The following is a 21445-nucleotide window of genomic DNA, read 5'->3' as shown; positions in this document are numbered from 1 at the left end:
CGAAAGCGAAATCATATGCCATGTGACCCCTGCCTGATGTCACAGGAAGTGGCATCACATGAACTTTGACCTGATGACATCACAGGAAGTGACATCACCCTCCTTATGACCCATCCCGATAATATCACAGGAAGTGACATCCCACGAACTTTGACCTGGTGACATCACAGGAAGTGACATAACCTGCCCTTTGGACCCCTATGAAATCAAAGGAAGCAACATTGCATGACCGTTGACAAAAATACTTCAAATCCTATTGAAAATGAAGTTGCAGATATTGTTTCAGGTAGTATCTTCAGATATACGATTAAGATAATGTACATTGATTAAGAATCTATCACATAGTGTGAAACAATGGAGAATACACTAGTCAAGTTGAAATCAGCCATTATCAATATCAAATAACTTATATAATGGTGGGAAGGTGATGGGCTTATAATGTTGAAAACAAGTTCACTTTATCATTTGTTTCAGAAACTAACAGTACCATGTAATTAAATCTAAGTCTTGGAACACTGAACACAATGCAATTTAATGCAGGTTAAGTTCTACCAGTAACCTTCCTTTCCATGGCATGGTATACATACTTCTAAACCTGTGGAGCCATTGAACCCTTCCAGGTTTACTATCATTAATTTCTTCTACATAAAACATGCACATCACTGGTACAGTACACTTGTGTTGATCATTATATCTGCATTAGCAATTTAAAGTGTTCCAAAAACTTGGGTAGATTTTAATCACATAGACGGAGATACTGGCTGTCATGTTGATACTGCATTACTAATAAGAAGAGATGCTGCTACTCAGCTTCCTTGGGAAGAAGAAGGTGCTGACAGGGTGGATAGAAAGAGGCCAAAAGTTCACATGTCCCCATCTAGGACTGTATCCTATGGTATGAGCAGCAGCTGGTTCTAGTGATGATTGGGGCATCCTCCTATGTAGAGGCTGACTTGAGGGTAAGTTGATGATCAGCTAATATGAAATCCAGAATAGGTTGACAGTGCCACAGATATGGTATTCATATTTCCGAGTAGGCAACTTGAAGGTACAAAGAATAGTTGCTGTACAGATAATTGCCAGTCTTGATGAGAAAACAAATCAGTGGACAGCAAGTGCTTGGTTACTAGAAGTCAAGTGGCTAACAGTGCTTTGTAATACTGGTTCGGGTGGCATAGGCCTCAAGCAGAATGGAGACTGATTGAAGAGTAACTGTTGTTTGCCTGGCCATCGGGAGAGGCCGATACTGCATGGCTGTGTGGTGGCTGCTCCTGCATAGTCTATTGGCCTCTGTGATCACTGGCAGGTCTCTTCAGGTGGCATAGGCCTTAAAGGGAATAGAGACTGATTGAGGAGTAACTGTTGTTTGCCTGGCAAAGTGTGATGCTGCTGCTCTGCTTCTCTGAAGCTGCTTCTATGAATGAGGAAAAGGACCAGCTTATTTTTGAAGAGGATACCTCCGGTGATGCATGTAAATAAATCTGTAGGTGGCTTCGTTCATGTTTAGCAGCTTAACCTCAGTAGATTCACAAGCCATTAGCATTACATCAATGAGTCTATTATCTCCATATTTAATGTGCAGGTAATTTTTTTACCCTTTTCATACAGGAGAAGAATCTCTCATTTGCAGCAATAGTAATAGGTAATATAAGAACTAGATGTAAAAGATCCAAAACCTGAGGAAACGCTCCTGGTAGATACATGAGCTATTGCCTGACAGTGAATACCTGGTACATTGTTGTCTGAATTATACAATTTAGCAGTCTTCTATTCAAATAGTAGAAGACTTCAATCTACTGGAGCCTCTGGATATTTGTCAAAAATAACTAATGTACAGTAAAAGTCCCAACAATGTGTAGCTTTTCAATGGAACAGTCCAACAGCAGACATGAGGCCAATGTTGTCTGCAAATCGAGCATCAAATTCATTTACAAATCTATCCAAAGTAGAGAAATAAACTTCCTGCTTTAATCAAACAGACAGTGGCGTTTGACTTTTTAAGACATCAAAATGGGTGGATATTTTCCTTACAGAGGTACTGACAAAATAATCTATCAGTTTGTTATTCAAATTAGAGTGTCTCAAAAGTGGAGCCCATGGATTGGATTTTTCTTGAATCTCAATTCCACACTGCTCAACTAATTCCTTAGCCTGACTTAACAATTTTGCCCACTGACTGTCTTGATAAAGTTCCAATAAATCACTTCTTGTTGACTTAATTAGATCACATGCTCTCGGCAAGTCAAGGTCTTTGCTCTGTAGAACATCAAATAGCCTGTGAATCTTTCAGAGAATGAGTCCCATACACTGCAATATAAGCAAGAAACTAATGTTTTCAATATGCTTAAGTCTTTTGGCTTCTGAACTAACCTCCTTGTCACGTTGTTGTGATTGTGATTCTACTACATGGAGATAAACGATAATAGACTCAAATTGCATCTACACAGGAGTACCAGTAAAACCACCTCGTACTTGAGAGTCTTTCTAGTTTAATTACATGCAGATAACTCTCTTTCTGACCTTTCGCAAGGAGCTCATGCCTTGGTGAACTTTGTGAAAGAAAAACATAAACAGCTTGCAATATTGAAAAGAAATGTTATACTGGTTGTATGTAATTTACTGTTTGCACTTATGCAAGGTTTAGGCAATGGACATTGCAGTGTATATAAATGGCTTGTGATGCAATATATCTTGTTTTTGCTTCGACACCATTAATACACCCACTCATAACGGATGCTCCATCGTAGCACTGTGCAACACATTCCTTCCAGTCAAGTCCAGCTTTCTGTACTACTTCAGCACTGGCTGCAGCAAGGCTGGAGGACATCTAACTTTTACATTTGGTAACACCCTAGTGCATTCTCCTGAACATTTCCATCACCATCCACAAAGTAGATGATACAACTCAGCTGCTCTTTATGTGAGACATCTTTGGTTTCATCAACTAGCACTGCAAAATATTTTTTCACTTTTTTGACAATGCATTCATGGACAAGCATTGCCACGAGAGATATGTAATTTTGGGAATCAGGAGAGGTAAAGTGCCCACACCTCCTGGAATTTTTCCTTTTAAGCTTTTATCTTAATCAGAAATTATTTCCAAGAATTCTATGAAATTTCCCCTATTGTGAGAATGCTCAGTTTCATCAGTGGCACCGAATGCGAGCCCTTGATGACCCAAAAAACATACTACCTTAAGCAAATGCTTGACATGTCTATTCTCCTCAATTTACTGCTCTGCACCTCTTACTTTCATGGAAGAAACTGACTGCTGACGGTTTGTAGGCTGCTGTAATCTTTTGAAGTTGGTCCAAGCAATAACTGAAGATTTATGCTTTTCTGACTGTGAATGTTTGGACAAATCAATCAATCAATCAAAGCCATTTATAAAGCGCACTACTCACCCGGAGGGTCTCAAGGCGCTAGGGGGGGGGGGGGGTGCCGCTACTGCTCGAACAGCCAGGTCTTGAGCTTCTTCCTGAAGGGGAGGTGGTCTTGGGTCAGGCGCAGGTCGGTCGGGAGGGAGTTCCAGGTCTTGGCGGCCAGGTAGGAGAAGGACCTTCCTCCAGTTGTCGCTCTTCGGATGCGGGGGACGGCGGCGAGGGCGTGGCTGGTTGATCGGAGATAGCGTTTGGGAGCGTAGAAGTTGAGGCGGTTGATGAAGTAGCTCGGGCCTTGGTCGTGTAGGGCTTTGTGTGCGTGGGTGAGGAGACGGAAGGTGATTCTCTTGTTGACGGGGAGCCAGTGCAGGTCTCTCAGATGTCCGGAGATGTGGCTGCTTCGGGGGATGTCGAGGATGAGTCTGGCTGAGGCGTTCTGGACCCGCTGGAGTCTCTTCTGGAGCTTGGCGGTGGTTCCGGCGTAGAGGGCGTTGCCGTAGTCCAGTCGGCTGGTGACAAGCGCCTGGGTGACCGTCTTCCTGGTCTCGGTGGGGATCCACCGGAAGATCTTCCGTAGCATGCGCAGGATGTTGAAGCAGGACGAGGAGACGGCGTTGACTTGTCTGGTCATGGAGAGGGAGGAGTCCAGGATGAAGCCCAGGTTTCGTGCGTGGTCTGTCGGTTTGGGTGCGGTGCCCAGGGCGGGGGGCCACCAGGAGTCGTCCCAGGCAGAGGGCGAGGAGCCCAGGATGAGGACTTCCGTCTTGTCTGAGTTCAGTTTCAGGCGGCTGGTCATCATCCACTCGGCTACGTCTTTCATCCCTTCGTGGAGGTTGGCTCTGGAGGCGGCGGGGTCGTTGGTCAGGGAGAGGATCAGCTGGGTGTCGTCGGCGTAGGAGATGATGTTGAGGCTGTGTTGGCGTGCGATGGCCGTGAGGGGGCTCATGTAGACGTTGAAGAGGGTGGGGCTGAGTGAGGGTCCTTGGGGTACGCCGCAGATGACTTCGGTGGCCTCCGACTTGTACGGTGGTAGGCTACTCTCTCTGTGTCCTTCCGTCGAGGAAAGAGATGATCCATTCCAGTGCCTTCTCCTGGATTCCGACGTTGCTGAGGCGCTGCACTAAGGTGCGGTGGCAGACAGTGTCGAATGCCGCGGAGAGGTCTAGGAGGATGAGGGCCGCTGCCTCTCCGTTGTCCATCAGGGCTCGGATGTCATCGGTGGCAGCGATGAGGGCGGTCTCGGTGCTGTGGTTGGCTCGGAAGCCAGACTGTGAGGGGTCGAGGGATCCATTCGTCTCGAGGAAGGCGGCCAGCTGCTTGTTGACGGTCTTCTCGATGACTTTGGCTGGAAACGGGAGGAGCGAGATGGGGCGGTAATTCTTGAGTTCGGTGGGGTCCGCTGTTGGTTTCTTTAGTAGAGCGCTGAGTTCGGCGTGCTTCCAGCTCTCGGGGAAGGTGGCGGTGTCGAAGGAGGTGTTGATGATGTCCCGTAGGTGGGGTGCGATGACAGCGTCGGCCTTGTTGAATACGTGGTGAGGGCAGGGGTCGGTTGGAGATCCGGAGTGGATAGAGTTCATCGTGCGGATGGTGTCTTCTGTGTTGATCGGGGTCCAGGCGCTGAGGGTGGTGGTGGGGGGCGTTGGTGCGGTCGTGGGGGGCGTTGTTTGTGGGATGAAGCTGTTGTGTATGTCAGCGATCTTGTTGTGGAAGTAGGAGGCGAGGGAGTTGCAGAGGTCTTGCGATGGGGTGATGTCGTTGTTTCCGGCGTTGGGGTTGGAGAGCTCTTTCACGATGTTGAAGAGTTCCTTGTAGTTGTGTGCGTTGTTGTCCAGCCGGTCCTTGAATGCAGTTTTCTTGTTGGCGTGGATTAGTTGATGGTGCTTCCGGGTGGCGAGCTTGAGGGTGGTCATGTTGTCCGGTGTTGGCTCGCTTCTCCAGGCTTTCTCGAGGGCTCGGCAGTTCTTCTTGGAGCTCTTGAGTTCGTCGGTGAACAATGGGGCCTTCTTGCTGCCGGGTCTGCTGGGCGGGATCCTCAGTGGGGCGAGTTCGTCCGCGCAGGTGCTGATCCACTTCGTGAGGTTGTCGGCGGCCTGGCTAGGGTTCGCTGAGCTGGCTGGAGGGTGCTGGCTCAGGGAAGTGGCGAGCTGATCGGCTGTGATCTTGTTCCAGCTTCTTCGAGCCTCCTGTTGTTGGTGGTGGTGGATCGTGGTTCTTCTGAAGGTGAAGTGGACGCAGCTGTGGTCCGTCCAGTGGAGTCCAGTGGCGTGGCTGAAAGCGATGTCTTTGCTTGATGAGAAGACGGCGTCGAGTGTGTGTCCGGCGAGGTGCGTGGGGGTGGACACCAGCTGCTTGAGTCCGAGGTTGGCGAGGTTGTCAAGCAGGGTGGTGGTGTTGTGGTCATTGTTGTTCTCCAGGTGGAAGTTGATGTCCCCCAGGAGGATGTAGTCAGTGGAGTGGAGGGCGTGCGGGCTGATGAAGTCAGCGATGTCTTCGCTGAATGGTGTGCGTGGTCCCGGGGGTCGGTAGATCAGGGTGCCTCTGAGGGTGGTCTTAGGGTCGGTGTGGATCTGGAAGTGTAGGTGTTCGGCGGTAGTCAGGGTGTCGTCGGTGTTGGTCGTGATGCGGATGGTGTTCTTGGGGATGATGGCGATGCCTCCTCCAGTCTGGTTGTTGCGATCTCTCCGGGTGATCTTGTATCCCTCTGGGATGGCGATGGCGATGTCGGGCGCTGAGGAGTCGTTCATTCAGGTTTCCGTGAGGAAGGCAACGTCTGGAGATGTGGTGTCGAGGAGGTTCCAGAGTTCGATGGTGTGTCTGTGGACGGAGCGGGTGTTGAGCAGGATGCACTTGAGGTGGTTGCTGCTGGTGTTCGGCTTGGCGGGTGCTGGTACGGGGCAGGTCCGGATGCAGGTGAACTGGCAGGCGAGGCAGCTGAAGGGTCCGTGGGTGCGTCTCGGGGTGGCTTGGTAGCATCCCGCAGTTCGGCCGGTGTTGAGTGCGTTGAGGGTGGCGGCGTCGTACGTCTGGCGGGTGTGATAGGGTCCTCGGGGGCCAGGGGTTCGGGCGCTGGGCGCGGGCCAGGCGCGGACGGGCGCAGACGGGCTTGCCTTAGGCGCGCCTCCATATGAGTGGAAGCGGGAGGGAGGAGCAGCTGGGAGGCGGGAGTGGGGCGGCCAATGGGGATCAAGGGGGCGGGGCCGCAGGGACGCAGCGGCGGGAAAGGAGCGGCGGGGGCAACGGAGCAGAAGGAAGGGTGCGAGGGGGAAAACCGGGCAGGGGTACAGAAGGCAAAATCAGGGCGGTGGACACAGAAGAAAACGGGGCTGGCTGAGGGGTACAGAAGTCAAGGGTTAGCTGGGGTACAGAAGACAAAGGTTAGCTGGGGTGCAGAAGGCACAGCGAACACAGGCAGTCAGGAACCAGTGCAAGCGGCAGCAGCGAGCGGCAGACGGCGGCCTGCAGGGCACACAGGGGGCTGCGTGGCGGTGAGGGGAGCGACCTACCTGAAGCAGGGTCAAAGGTCGCTCCCCTCCCCAAAGAAGAACAAGTAAGCTTTTCCCACTTAATGAAGTCAATATCAACAAACGCAACCTTACCAGGTTCACGTCCTGCTCCTCCCACAAAACCAATACTAAAATGCCTACATGCAAAACAATAAACAGCATCTTTACGGATTGAATACTTTAACCAAGGATGGGTTTTGTAATCTCAATTAAACCTACTGCATGCAGTTAAAGAGAATGTTTGAAGTTTTGGTTGCACTGGGTGGTATAATGACAGCGGCAGTTTCTACACTTGAGCGAGGGAGTATCCCTCCCTTGCCAGCTGCGAGCCTTGCAGGAAAAATGAAATGGCAATGAAAATATTAAATTTTCATTTTCTTTTTCTGATGTGCACACTCGCGCACTGCAGCAGCCAGCCTTCCCTGAGCCCTGAGACATATGGGCTTGTACTATGCTAATTGGCAGCAGAGGACAAGAGTAATGGCTAACTGGATGATCCAAAGTGTGCAAGTCACTTTGGCCAGCTGTCTTGCACCGGCCAAAGTGACATGCCTACTTTAAAAGTCTCCTCCTAGCTGACTTAGACAGCTGGATGGAGATCAAGCACAGGCCTAAAAGGCCTGAAGGAACGTCCAGCCGACATGCTCCATCCAATCCTGGCACTGCTCTCACAGCATGAGAGCAGTGCCAGGATTGGTTGAGGGAGCTGGCTGGGCCTCTGCCGGAGTGGAGAAGAAGATCGGGAGAAGCAAGAATGTAAGGATGAGGTAAGTGACTTATTTTTTTTTTTCCTTTCCCCCTGCCCTCTGCTTCCATCCCTTCCCCTCTCCACTTGGACGCCATGACACTGGCAGTGGTGGTTTGCCTGCCCCCCCCCCGTCCTCATAGCTTACACCCACCACTGTATAATGATTCAGTGACAAGTCGTCTGCCAAGAACTCTCTTGCCAGGTGGGATTTTGATGTTGATGTCTGACTAGTTTTGTTGTTTTGCAGTGTCTCTATTATGTCACTCTTCAAAAATACTCTTGTCTAAGCTGACAACATAAGAAGATGAATCTTCAACCTCAGTGTGAAATGAACACTCAGCGCTGTCTAATGCCAATGATGGTAGGACTTTCATCAACACAGGGAGAAGCAGCTAGCATGGCAGTATTAGATGCTTCAAGGTTTTCATAAGAATGTGAGCAGATGTCTTCACTGCTAGACAGAGCTGAATCAGGCATCTCTTTGGTTTTCTTGCCTTCATTAGAACCTGTAGGAGTGTCCTCTGAACTTCTTTTTTTAGCGAAAAAATCCAATATTGATCTTTGTTTTGTATCTTTGGGTTCTTTCTAGTAGGGAAATACATTTTGCTGTGTTCCTTTTTTTGCAGCTGAACTCTGCAATTCCACTGCTAAAATGTCAAACATACAGAAAAAAGGGTTATGGCATGGCATGGTACTCTGCACATAACAGTGAGTAAACATTGCACACCGGACTGTGAGGAAACATCGGACCATGCAGGGCAGGAGGAAGGGGGCAAGTGCATGGATTCGGATAACAGAGGGCAAGGAGGCAGTGGGTAGGGACAGCAAGCTAACTGTGCAGGGTAGGGCAGTGTTAGAAAAACAGCCACACAAGGCTAGACATGGTGGAGGAGTATGGACTTGGACAATGGAGGGCAAGGAGGAGGGGGGTTAGGGGCAGCAAGTTTAGACAGGGGCAGCACAATGGACAATGGCAGGCCAGACCCTGCTTCCAACCCCCTTGCTGTGCATTGTGATGGACATCTTACTTTACGTTACAAAAACCCTAGAAGTTACATGAAAAAAAAAGGTTTAAGTGACATTATAGTAAGAAATTGTAGGAATATCTGACTTTATATTAACAAAACTTTAGAAATTCACTGGGAAAAACAAAGGTTTAAGAGATGTTGTAGTTAGGTGACAATGTCACGTAAAACATACTATTTGAAACAACAAAACCACTGAAATTAACGCTAAGGTAACTATTACTTGCGCCCTCACCATGCACTGCTTTTGTCTTTAAGAGAGAAAGAAATACAAAGTTAGAGAGAGGGAGAGGTCAGAAAAAAGAGCTTGAGAGATAATTTTATCAGAATGGATCTTGGAAGGTAGGGGCTTTAGCAGTTTTCCACATAGCTCATTCCTTAAAACGTCTCTGGTTGCTTTCTTGCTCTGGCAGGTTGGAGAGTGAGGAAGGTGGCTTAGCCATAGTCAGGTTCACCATCCTTAATCTCAATACTTCTCATTCTTTTTGTTCATGTTTTCACTGTCTCTATTTTACTAATCTGTCTTTCATTCACCTACGCTCCTTTGGCAAAATTATACTCATTCCATTCAGCACTTTCTTTCAATCTTTGTGTCTTTCTGTGTTTCTTACTTTTTTCAAAGCCCTATCTCTGTCTTTTCATCCCTCCTATCACACACCTTACCTGCTCTATCTCTTCTTCTTTAGGATCTCCTCTACCATTTCTTTTCCCTGCCTCTTGTTAAGTTTTCTCCTAGTTCTCCCTCTTTGCACCCTTGCAGTACTCCCAAGGTCCGTGGGCTTGCAGGGACAGCAATGCTGCAGCACATGTGCAGAGAATCTGACAGGGCAGGGACAAGGGCAACATAAAGCCGGATCCAGCCAGGAGGCGGAGTTGTGAATCTCCCACTGCACCTGGGCTCCAGCGAGGCTGCTCAGGATCCCAACCCATTAGTGCTATGGTACTAATCCATCGTGCCTTGCATAATATCGGCCCTCTATATCTTAGAGCTAGAATTCAAAGGTACTCGCAAAATAGACTTTTAAGATCTAATAATCTGAATCTTCTTAAGGTACCAAAATTTAGAAAGGTCAGAATGGGCGGTCGGTCATTTTCTGTCCGGGCACCCACTATCTGGAATTCTATGCCGAAGGATCTTAGAGCGCTTGAGAAAGAAAATGTCTTCAGAAAGGCCTTGAAAACCTGGCTTTTTCTTTTGCATTGATTCATCTCCTCACTGGTCACAGCTCCTTTCTGTTCAGGTCCACATGATTAGTAACAGCGCCTGGACACCTCCGTTGGAGGTAGCTGCGCGCTATATAAGCTCCCATAACATAACATAACCTGTGTCTATCATGCGCTGGTGTGCCAGGGTAGGAGTCATATGTATGATGCTACCGGCTTCATACAGTGAGAAATGGGTTGAAAATGGCTCTTTGCGTCTTTTTAATTTTTTTTATTGAATGCTCCTTTAAAGCCTTGGTGGAAGGGCTAATGCGTATATTGCACAGACTTTAAAATGTGGAATGTTAGGGTGTTTCTAATATTAAATGTTCTGAAAATGTTTTGAAAATGGAAAATATACATGTTTTTAGCTCAACTAATTCTAATTAAAAGATATGGGCCGCAGATGGGTGTGGTGAGAGTTTTAAAACAAAAGAGATGCTGATGTATGTCCAAAGTGTTTTTGTGTGTTCATGCTACCGCATCTCTCACTGGTACTGCCTCTAAATAAATGCGTGCATTCAAGAGACGCACAGCAAGTTAACATACATTTAAAAATAATTATTCAGAAGAGGTGTTATTTCCTTTGGTCTCTTGGATATTATGCATGATAGACTTGTAAATGTATGTGTGACATGTGTGGTGTTTGAGGCTTGGCCGGCTTTAGCGCTGGTGGCACCCAGTGCGACAATCTTTGGTGGCCCCTCTCTCACATGCATTTCATTATTTTGTAGTGCAACTCATACCAGTAGTGTAGGGTATCAGAGCACTTTAAGTCACACACAATACACACAATACAGAGCCAATGAATCATGCATGTGTAAATCAGTCTATAGGCTCTTTACAGCTAAGCTTCAGTGATGCTGGTCCTACTCATTCCCCCCCCTATGCTGGCCTCAATCTGCACAAATGATTGTTTCTATGGGTGGCCCAAGCAAGCCCCATATGCGTATGGGCCCAGCAGGGGATATATAAGGACGCTGCCAGCCCCACCTAACAGGTGGTGAGATTACAAGATTTAGTCTGTACTTGCTGGAAGCTTTGAGAGAGCATGCTTATGCCCCACATAGCCATTAGCAACTCCAGACAAGAAAAGGTCAGCTCACCGCAAAACCTTTTAACCCCTTCCCTGCTCATGACGGAACCACTCCGTCATGAGCCACGGTTGCGCTGTGCTCATTACGGAGTGGTTCCGTCATGCCGCGGGCGTTGGCTGCCGCTCCGCCCACGCGGGGCGTTTTCCCCGCCTGTGCGGGCGTCCAACGTAAGTGAGCGGCGCCGTGACGGAACCACTCCGTCATGAGCACAGCTCAACTGTGGCTCGTGGCGGAGCGGTTCCGTCACGAGCACAGCGCCACCGCGCTGCCCCCAAACCTCCCCCCAGCGCCGCGGCGGAATTCCTGCCGCGGCAAAGGGGTTAAAAGGGGTGCACCAATGGAGAAAAAAATACAACTGAGCCTCAGGCACTGGCCCTTTGCCCGTAGCCCAAATACCAGGTATACCAATCTGACCCTGGGTGTCAGGGACTACTGCTAATGGGGTACTGTTTCTTACTTTCCCTCAACAATGTTTATCTGACATGTGATGTTGGCCAAAGTGAGGGAAAGTACAGCAGAAGGAAAGGGACAGAAACGAGGGGCCTGGCAAGGCAAAACAAATAATTATGCCAGGGCTATCATTTACTACCACCGGCTGTTGGTTGCTTTTGGATTCTACCTGGGCCCGGGCTTGGCTTGGCTGCTGGCCTGGGCGGAAGCCGTCTGCACAATGCACAATCATTGCCCAGCCTCTGAGAGAGAGCACCACCACAAGGTCTTCTGATGACCTGGAAGGAAGAGAGGCTGTGGTGTGTGACGAGGGGAGGGAGGGTGTGAGGAGAGGACGGGGGAAAAGCATAGTGACATGATTTGGGTGATATTATACAAGGGCCGCAATTGGTAGTGCTTTCATGAGCCCCTAAAGATTGATGGGCCACTGAGCAAACACACCACTGGGGTGGTCACATGGTGCATAAACACACCACTAGGGGGTGGTCACGTGGCGTTACTTATTATTATTATTTTTCTGAAATTACTGTTGGGTCCATGTAAGCACTGGCGTGCCAGCCCCGGGAGGCTGGAAACAAGAGTGAGAAGTGAGTGATGATTATGCTGGCCAAGGGGTTGCAAAGCAAGGTAGCAGGGGTAATTACCAGTTGCCTGGGGGTCACTGTTGCAACCCCTAATTGACGCCCGCACTGCCTGTAGCAAACAAGGGCCACAATAAGACAAGGAACAATAATGCTCTTTGGGGACACCCGGCAGCCTCGCAAGGAATGAGAAAGGTAGGTGGGTCTTTTTGCACAGAAGCAGCAAGTCTCAAAAGTCACCTTCAGCTCTTCCAAAAAAAAAACGACTTTTTTAACACAATATAAGAAATGAAAAAGGGAAGATAATGAGGGGAACGGAATACAAGAAAAGGCTTAGGAAAGTAAGAACGGGAGTCTAGGAAACAGAGAATGAGATGAGAGTAATATTACAGATCGGGATGGATCGGGACTCAAGAAAGGCACCACTGGAATCTAAGAAAGAGAAATGGGTTGAGAGTAATGATACAGTAATAAGGCATAGTAAAGGCAGAGCTGAAAGGCAGCACTGGATGCTTAGAAACGTAAAATGGAGAGAGCATGACAATATTCAGAAAGAACTGACAAACCCACCTAATTATCTGGGAAAACAAGACAGACACAATGGAATCTATGAAAAGCAGATATGGGAAGCAATGATTGGTAGTGTGCATCTAGAGTAGGGGTAGGCGGAATTTGCGTAATCGCGTTACGCAAATCTCCGCAAAATGGTAAAAAATCTCCGCGAACAAATTCCGCAAACACGCGGAATTGCTTGTTCGCGATACTTTTTTCCTGTTCGCGATCGCTGTTTGTGTGCTCGGGGTGAAATATCTCGGGAACACGCATATTGAGAATGCGAACAAGCAAAAAATTTCGCGAAGTCGCGGAACGCAGTTTTTTTTGGCAATTTCGCGTTCTCCGCGGAACGCGAAATTACCCTTATTCCGCAAATTCCGCGAGTGGAACGGAATTTGCCACCCAGGCCTAATCTAGAGGCACACAGAGCAAAGAAGCTGCAATGCAAACACAAACAGATTATGCAGATCGTACAAGGGGGACCTCAATACAGCCAAGAAATTTGTAAGACAAATGCGAACAAGACTGGAGGCAGGGAGACAGATCAACGAACCCTGGAGTATAGGACAAAAGTATTTGTAGTACAACAAGAATAGGCCTTAAAGTATGTAGACAGAACAAGGTATATTGGAATACAGTCACAATCACACACATCCTATTTTCCACACCCCTAAGAGAAACTCTTCAAACATAACCTCACTCATTCAAATCTGAAACAATTAAGCACCTAGTGCAACATTGTTTTGAATTGAAATGAAATGGAAAACAATGTATTGTTAAGTTAATACAAACTTACAATAAAACACCTTTATACAATTATCTTACATTTCATACGGAACCAGTCCTGTACCCTTATTTAAAAAACACATAGTTAACAATACTTTTCATCAATTAATAAATGCTAAAATCTCTTCATTGACAACTGTTAAAAAAAATCTGCCAGTATATTGTAAACATTCTCCCTGCAAGCAGGCTATGACTGCTTGTCAACATGTTTGTTTCAGTTGACTATTAAAGTCCAGCCTCAGCAGTCTTCTACATTCAACTATTAAAGCTGGGCAGCTACAAATGATATGGCAGATGTCTTCTCTCTTGTAATTACAGAGACGGCACTTCCTTTCACTACTCAGCTTTTTCCCAGCTAGGGTGTCTCCACGAAATTGGCTATTGCCAAATCGAAGTCTCATAAACTTCATCTTAGCCCTTTGGCTATTCAGATCCCCTAGATAACTCTGAGGTTTAAGCATGCCATAGGAAGCAATCCCTGTCCACGCATGGGATCTCTTTGAAAATACTGCTCTATCCAGTGGCGATGACATTTTTTTTACTGCACCCATTTATAACTTTGTTAAATGCCACCTCTGAGAGGGGTAAAGCCCAAAATTGTTCAGCCTTAAACCTGTCCATAGCCAATTTGAAATATTCATGGGCCTGCATATGTTTGCTATCACATATAGCGTCCCAGACCACTGTCATTTGTGTGGAGTTATTATCCCCACTAAGTGTATGACAGAATTTCACATATGCCCCTAAGCTGTTTAAATTCTGTCGTTTAAGACCGAACTCAAGTCAAATTTGCGCTGGTGATATCTGCTGAGGGAGATTAAACAGGCGACTGTAGGTACCTGTCACAAGCTTGTCTATGATATTATCAGCACATCCTCTTAAAATCTCTACACCATATGTCAGAGATGGAACATGTTTAAATGACATAAGTTGTAGTAATGGTTTGAGGGAAAGCCCTTTTTAGTTATTCTGGAGGGTAGCGAATACTGCAGTTAATGAGTTATTTCTACTCTGTAGTGCTGCACACTGATTCTTACCCGATCCCCTTGCATCTAGTATGACGCTCAGATAGTTCTACTCTGAAATTGTTTCTAACACCGACCCTTCTATGCTCAATAAAGGTCGTGAAGCTGTCCCCCTTGACACCAGTATAGTTTTTGTCTTCTTTAAGTTGACCTTTAACCCATGAGACGAACCATAAAGATCAGTTTCACTAATTAATCTCTGCAGCCCCACCACTGTATAACTTATTAATACAATATCATCCGCATACAATAAGTGGGAGACCTTAAAACCAGCCACCGACGGAGAGTGAGAGTTAATACTATTCAACCCCGAAGAGATGTCAGCAAGATAAAGGTTGAACAAGGTTGCTTGCTTCAAACCATTCCTTGTTATCATTTTTTTTACACTGCTGTACCCTGGCCCAACCTTACTCTTGTCTAGGTATTAGTATATAGCAGTTGGATCGCTCTCAGCAGTCTAGGTGCAATTCCCATTTTCGACAACTTGTTCCAAAGTATGTTCCTTTGCACGGTGTCAAAGGCAGAGCTAAAATCGATAAAACACAGATGAAGATTCAATGAGCGGTGCCTAGCCATTTAAATTATGAGAGCTAACATTTGAATGTTAATGATAGTCCCCATGCCTTTAATAAAACCTGTTTGATTCATTGGCAGCAGTTTACTGGTGCCCACCCAAGCCGTTAACTCTGCCAGCAAACATTTAGCAAAAAACTTTGCTTCACAATCCATTAAGGCTATTAGCCTGTAGTTAGCAGGGTCCGAGGCTAGACCAGCTATATAAATCGGGACCACAATTGAGCCCCTCTATTTATCGGGGATTTCTTCGTTCATCAGATCATAATTACATAATATTGTTAGTATCTTTGCCCAATATGGCGGATTGAGGGAGGCCATTTGGCCCCGGAGCATCACTACGGTGACTAGAACATATGATTTTCTCCACTGTTATCTGCTGGATCTCTATTATCTGCTGGAACTCTTGAATTGAATTGTATACATCACGGTTTTTCGGACCAGATGATTATACTGGCTAGTCCCCATACATTGACGTTTTGTGAGTGGGCTCTTAATTTATTTATGAAGAGTTTCTCTAAAGGGTGCAAGGAATAAGGGTTTTTGCTATTGTGTCTATTTGAGTGGAGGGTTCCGTCTTTCCTTATATCCCTCTGTGCTCATTTTTAGGTCAAGCCTAGAGTCAGCACGCAAGCCCTGCTCTCGGGAAGATATGTGGTACTTCAGTACGGGAGAGAAGTCCTGCCGACTTCCCCGCCCACATTTTCCATTGGCTTGTGTCTTGTCTTTCGTAAATGCAGGCTTCTGATTCATAAATAGGCTTGTTAGTCCCTCCTTAGGATGGCCATATCTTCATTTGTATCCTCCCATGGTTACTGGCCCCTTTGCTTGGTTGTTGAACAGTAGGTGTACTATTCATTTATTGAGCTGTTCCTACCTTAGGCTGGATGACACAACGTGCTTTGTTTACATTCCACGGCTCCAACACTGATCCTGAGGTCCGGAGTCAGCAGCTCTGATGTGGCCGCTCATTGGAGGAGGGGGTGGGGTACAGCCAAGGCCACTCTGTGTGCTTGTTTTGGTTTAGTTACGTGGGACTCACTGGAATGCAGCATTTCAGTTGGAAGAATCATGGCTGCATGCCTTTCTTATAGTGCGGCTTCCCAAATCATTTGTTTATTGAAAATTAAACTTTCATATGCAGCAGCAGACAATGCTTGATGTTCATGGTGGGTGTCCACTTTCTCTGTGGCTCGAGCTGCCTCCTTCCCCCACCCCTCAGGAGAAAGGGCTGCTGCTTGCGCCGCTATTACAGGCCGCCTGCCTGCACCCGAGCGCGCCTCTCTCACCAGGGGACTTGTTTTGTTTTTTAACCAACCCTGAGTAACTCCAAAAGAAGTGAATACTTTCTTATGCTTCTAGACTCGCTGCATTTTTTTGTGAGTTTGACCCTGCCTTAGGGCATTAGCCCATTACTAAGCCCTTTCAAAGTGTCAGATGTGTGAACCTCCATAAACACATGTGCAGCTTGTATAAGCCATTCTAAAGACAAGCTCTGATGCCACGACCCTGGATTATATATATAGTTTTTTTCGTGAACTGACCGCCCCAACATGAATACTGATTCACTGAAAGACCTACGAACTTGCTGCAAATGCCTGCCAAAGCTAATAAAATAGCTTGACATCTATAAGGATGTTAAAATGTGGATTTAATGTCGACACATTGCATACTTCCCAGCAATGCAATTGCCTGGGTGAAAGTGTAAATCCCTAGATGCTCCATACGTTTTGATGCCACATGTGTATCCCAGTTGTATGTGCACATGTGTGAGGACCTAATCATTGAAATATAACTAACGCTAGACGCCTGGTACCAGTCTTTTTACTCCATCAGGTTTTCCTTAAATTGTTGCTCCTATTACTTCATGACTACCCTAGTTTTTACGATTCAGTTACACTGTTATTAGACTTTGAGTAGTACATACTGTATAAATGTCAGTTGCACCACTATTGTTTTTTCCTCCAGAGCGGTGCCCCATCCTGAGCTGTCACCAGGTCGAGGTGGAGTTCCTTACCCAGCAAAAGCGGGTAAGAGTTACTCTTGTTCCTTTTTCACTTATAATAGATTGAAGCCATTAGTTATACCACCTTCCCACAGGTTGCACAGATTTGATTGAACGGTTCTGTTTCCATTAGGTAAAGTCACCTTCCGGAGCAGATGGACCATGAACGTTCCTGGTTCTCATATCCTTTTTTGTTTATTCACTTGAGCACTGTAGCAGCAGCATCTGTATAGGTCCTGAAGAAAGCCTTGCCCGACTCAGGGGCATTTTAGGCTGAAACATGTTGACCACTACCTTCCACCATACCACTGCGGCTTAAATCCATGTCACTGGTGCCCTGTTTTTAACCCTGGCAGAGGGTGCACCCGAATAAAACGTATATTCTGCGCCCACTAGCTAGTTTTATTCACACTTCTTGCACATTTTTTACTTTCTTTGCGCTGCGCCCTTGCTCACACTACTTTGTTCATCACATGTGGATTTAGAATATCCCAAGCAAGTAGAAATTTAAAACATCCCTGAGCTCCTCCCTTTCAGAGAGGTGGCTGTAGCCCTCAAAGGAACTAGGTTTTTCCTTTGAGAGGAGAATCCCATATGATGAAGCATGTCACCTATGGTGAATGACGGATTTCGTCCTGAAAAGGAAATTTCCCACAGCTAGGTCTGTGTGTTATAATTTGTGGCTTACAATCCTGTACTCACCCATATTCTACACGAAATAGACCCAAGGATTTTGTACGTGTTTTTTGTCTGATACCTTTTGGGGATATAATCCTTCGCAGGTCTTTAAACTTCCCTAGGACCCTCCTGCTTCAAATTTATTGTTGTGCTAGTACCCTTTGAGGAACTTTAGGAAGAAGTTCAAGAAGTTTGGAGAACTTTGGAGCAACTTTGAAAAAAGTTCCATAGAGGGACCGACTCAACCTGGCCAGCCAAGCCGCCTGCCTTCAACCGCGAGCCGGCCAAGACATCCAGGTTCATCCCTCTAAAAGGTCCATAGGTCCAACTTCCAGAGTTTGACCGGGAGTAGAAGAAATCCAAGGCCGGTGAACCCTCACCGAACCCGGACTGGCTGAGAGCTTCGAGGGACCACGGGAAGAAAAGCTCCAGAAAAGTTTCTCAGTCCAAAGGTAAAAACTGTGACCGGGACCTACCGTGAGTGGTAGCCACTCAGGGCTCCATCGTGGTATACCAATAAGGCGCTATATGTTTCTAAGTGCTATATAGTGCTAAATCTTTGAAAATTCATATCTCCGGTTCCCTACATTGGATTTTGGTCATTTTGGTGTCATTTCAAAGATAAAAATATTTCCTATTGTTTTAAATTGGATTAGATTTGTATTATGTGCTGTGTCTAAATTATTTACTGAATTGGTGTTTTTAAATGCTTTACATACCTGTCTCTGAAGTTAAGCCTGCCTGCTCGCAGCCAAGCTACCAAGGGTTGAGCATAGGAATAATTTTCTAAGACCTATGCTGAGTCCTATCATGTATTAGTATAAACAACAATCAGTTCTGTCGGGTCGACAGCAATTTCTTTGTAGTTTTTATAATTAAATAGATGATTGAAACACACCAGAAAAATATACACAAAAGGAAGAAAGTTTTTTTGTACGTTTTTCAATGATTCATACAACGGGTCACCAAATACCACGACAGAACAAAAATGAACAGAATGCTGTCCGGTAATTCAATAAATAAAAATGGTGCATGTGAGCGTGATTATGGTGACATAGTGAGTATAGTGACCAAGTGACAGAATCTGTGTATTTAAACACAAGGGTGACATAATACTGTACATGTAGTTACAACAAAAATATATCGAAACACGCCCTTAGCTTAATAATTCTATAAATTCTGTGCTAGAAGGGCATCTTAGGACATGTATGGACAAGAAAACCGTCAACGTTTCGACCCTAGCAAAACAGCCTAAGTAGAGGAGGTCAAAGGCTGGTCTTCATCAGGACGGGAGTTGTATGGGACAGTCTGCAGAAGAAATCTGTATAAGTGTGTGTTCCATATGCAATTACAATTAGGTGACGTGGATGAAATGCGCGGAGACTCACCAGTTATTCAAAAGTGGATAGACTCCCAATTGACAAGTCAAAGGGGCCTAAAGATGAAGGGCACCAGTGGAATCTTCCATCTGGACATCAATGGTGGATTAGGCCCGGTATCTAGATAAATGACGGGGAATAATTATATATGTGTCCAATAGTGTTTGTAGAACATGATGGAATGTTGATTAGAGATTTGTCCATACCTGAATATTTGTGGAGAACCAGAGAACTCAAAGCCAGATTGGCTGAGGTGGCTCAGATGAGAAGTAGAGTGACAATTAATGTCCAACTGGAAAAATTAAGGAAATAAACTGAGCATATGGTACATTTAGAGTATGTGATAGGACTAACACACCCAGCCTAATAGTATGACGTACCTTGTGGTCAGTACGAGTCTGACCGAATTACACTAGACGTGGCAATAAATGTCAAACGCGGCGTGTCTGTTTTTTAGAGGCATCATTCAGTCACTGAAAAGAGATGGAAGGAACCCTTCATCACAGTTTGGAAAAGTACAGTGCGTAGATACTGCTGACTAAGGACATCCTTAAATTAAGAGGTAAAACACGTGAGAAATTCAAATTAAAAACATGCTCAAAGAATCTGCTAAATGAAGCACCTGGGCTCCCGTTCAAGCGGTCATAAGGTAATTCTTGTTAAAAATCGGCAAGGTTCAGTGATGTTTGTAAAATTAAAGGAGCATGTCTTTATAACTGCGTGGAGTCTTTTATAATGAAAGGAGACGAGACCCTGGGACAATTATCAAAACTTGTGTGAGCAACCAACCTCAAAATCGGCAATATCGAGAGACGATGTTAAACTAATAAAAAGCATGCCTTTGGGAGTGACGAGACCCTAGAAAAAATGTTATTACTCATAAAAGTCCTCGCAAGAACCCGTTGTCATCATATTACACATCTGTTCAGACGAGAGCAACGGTGGGTGCACAGATTAGATAACAAGGACGCCACCCGAAAACACCACCACCTCATCAGACTCACCAAGAGAGCTGCCCTCAAAGCCCGCCTAGACAACAACGCACACGACAGCAAAGAGCTCTTCAGCATCGTGAAGGAACTCTCCAACCCCAGCGCCAATGGCAACGACATCCCACCCTCACAAGAACTCTGCGACTCACTGGCCATCTTCTTCCACCGCAAGATCACCGACATCCATGACAGCTTCAACACAATGACCCCCCCGGCATTGCCAGACCCCACCCCACCCGCAAACCTCACCTGCACCAACCGCCTGACATCCTGGACCTACGTCAACGACGACGAAATACGCAAGACCATGAACTCCATCCACTCAGGATCACCATCAGACCGCTGCCCTCACCACATATTCAACAAAGCCGACGCCACCATCGCACCCCAACTTCAGAAAGTGATCAACACCTCCTTCAAGACTGCCACTTTCCCGGAAAGCTGTAAACACGCCAAACTCAACGCCCTTCTCAAGAAACCCAAGGCGGACCCCAAGGACCTCAAGAACTTCCGGCCCATCTCCCTGCTCCTGTTCCCAGCAAAGGTCATCGAGAAAATCATCAACACCCAACTGACCCGACACCTCGAGGACAACAGCATCCTGGACCCGTCCCAGTCTGGATTCCGCAGAAACCACAGCACTGAGACAGCCCTCATCGCCGCCACAGAAGACATAAGGGCCCAACTGGACAACGGCGAAACATCGGCCCTCATCCTCCTGGACCTGTCAGCCGCCTTCGACACGGTCTGCCACCATACCCTAAAGACATGCCTCCAAGAAGCCAGAATTCAAGAGAGGGCCCTGAACTGGACCACATCCTTCCTCTCCGACAGAACCCAGAGAGTCCGCCTCCCTCCCTTCCAATCCGAAGCCACCAACATCATCTGCGGCGTACCCCAGAGATCTTCCCTCAGCCCGACGCTATTCAACGTCTACATGGCCCCCCTCGCCCAAGTCGCCCGACAGCACGACCTCACCATCATCTCCTACGCCGACTACACCCAGCTCATCCTCTCACTCACCAAGGACCCGCACTCCGCCAAATCCAATCTCCACGAGGGCTTGACTGCCATCGCCAAATGGATGAGAAACAGCCGACTGAAGCTGAACTCAGACAAGACGGAGGTCCTCATCCTCGGATCATCCCCCTCAGCCTGGGACGACTCCTGGTGGTTAGCCACACTGGGAACACCACCGACCACGCACGCAACCTAGGATTCATCCTCGACTCCTCCCTCTCCATGTCAAAGCAGGTCAATGCCATCTCCTCCTCCTGCTACAACACCCTCCGCATGCTTCGCAGGATCTACAAGTGGATCCCCACCGAAACAAGACAGACTGCGACACAGGCCCTCGTCAGCAGTAGGCTGGACTACGGCAACGCTCTCTACGCAGGCATCGTGGCCAAGCACCTGCAATGCCTACAACGTATCCAAAACGCCTCCGCCCGACTGATCCTCGACA

General features: G+C 46.8%; 1 pseudogene; it reads right to left on the bottom strand.

Moving 5' to 3' along the window:
• Nucleotides 1–1590: 1590 nt before the first annotated feature.
• On the bottom strand, nt 1591–21054 carry LOC146811657 (uncharacterized; annotated as a pseudogene).
• Nucleotides 21055–21445: the final 391 nt, after the last annotated feature.

Source organism: Triturus cristatus, chromosome 7, assembly GCF_964204655.1.
Source record: "Triturus cristatus chromosome 7, aTriCri1.1, whole genome shotgun sequence".
Lineage (NCBI taxonomy): Eukaryota > Metazoa > Chordata > Amphibia > Caudata > Salamandridae > Triturus > Triturus cristatus.
This window is presented reverse-complemented; position numbering and strand designations above follow the sequence as displayed.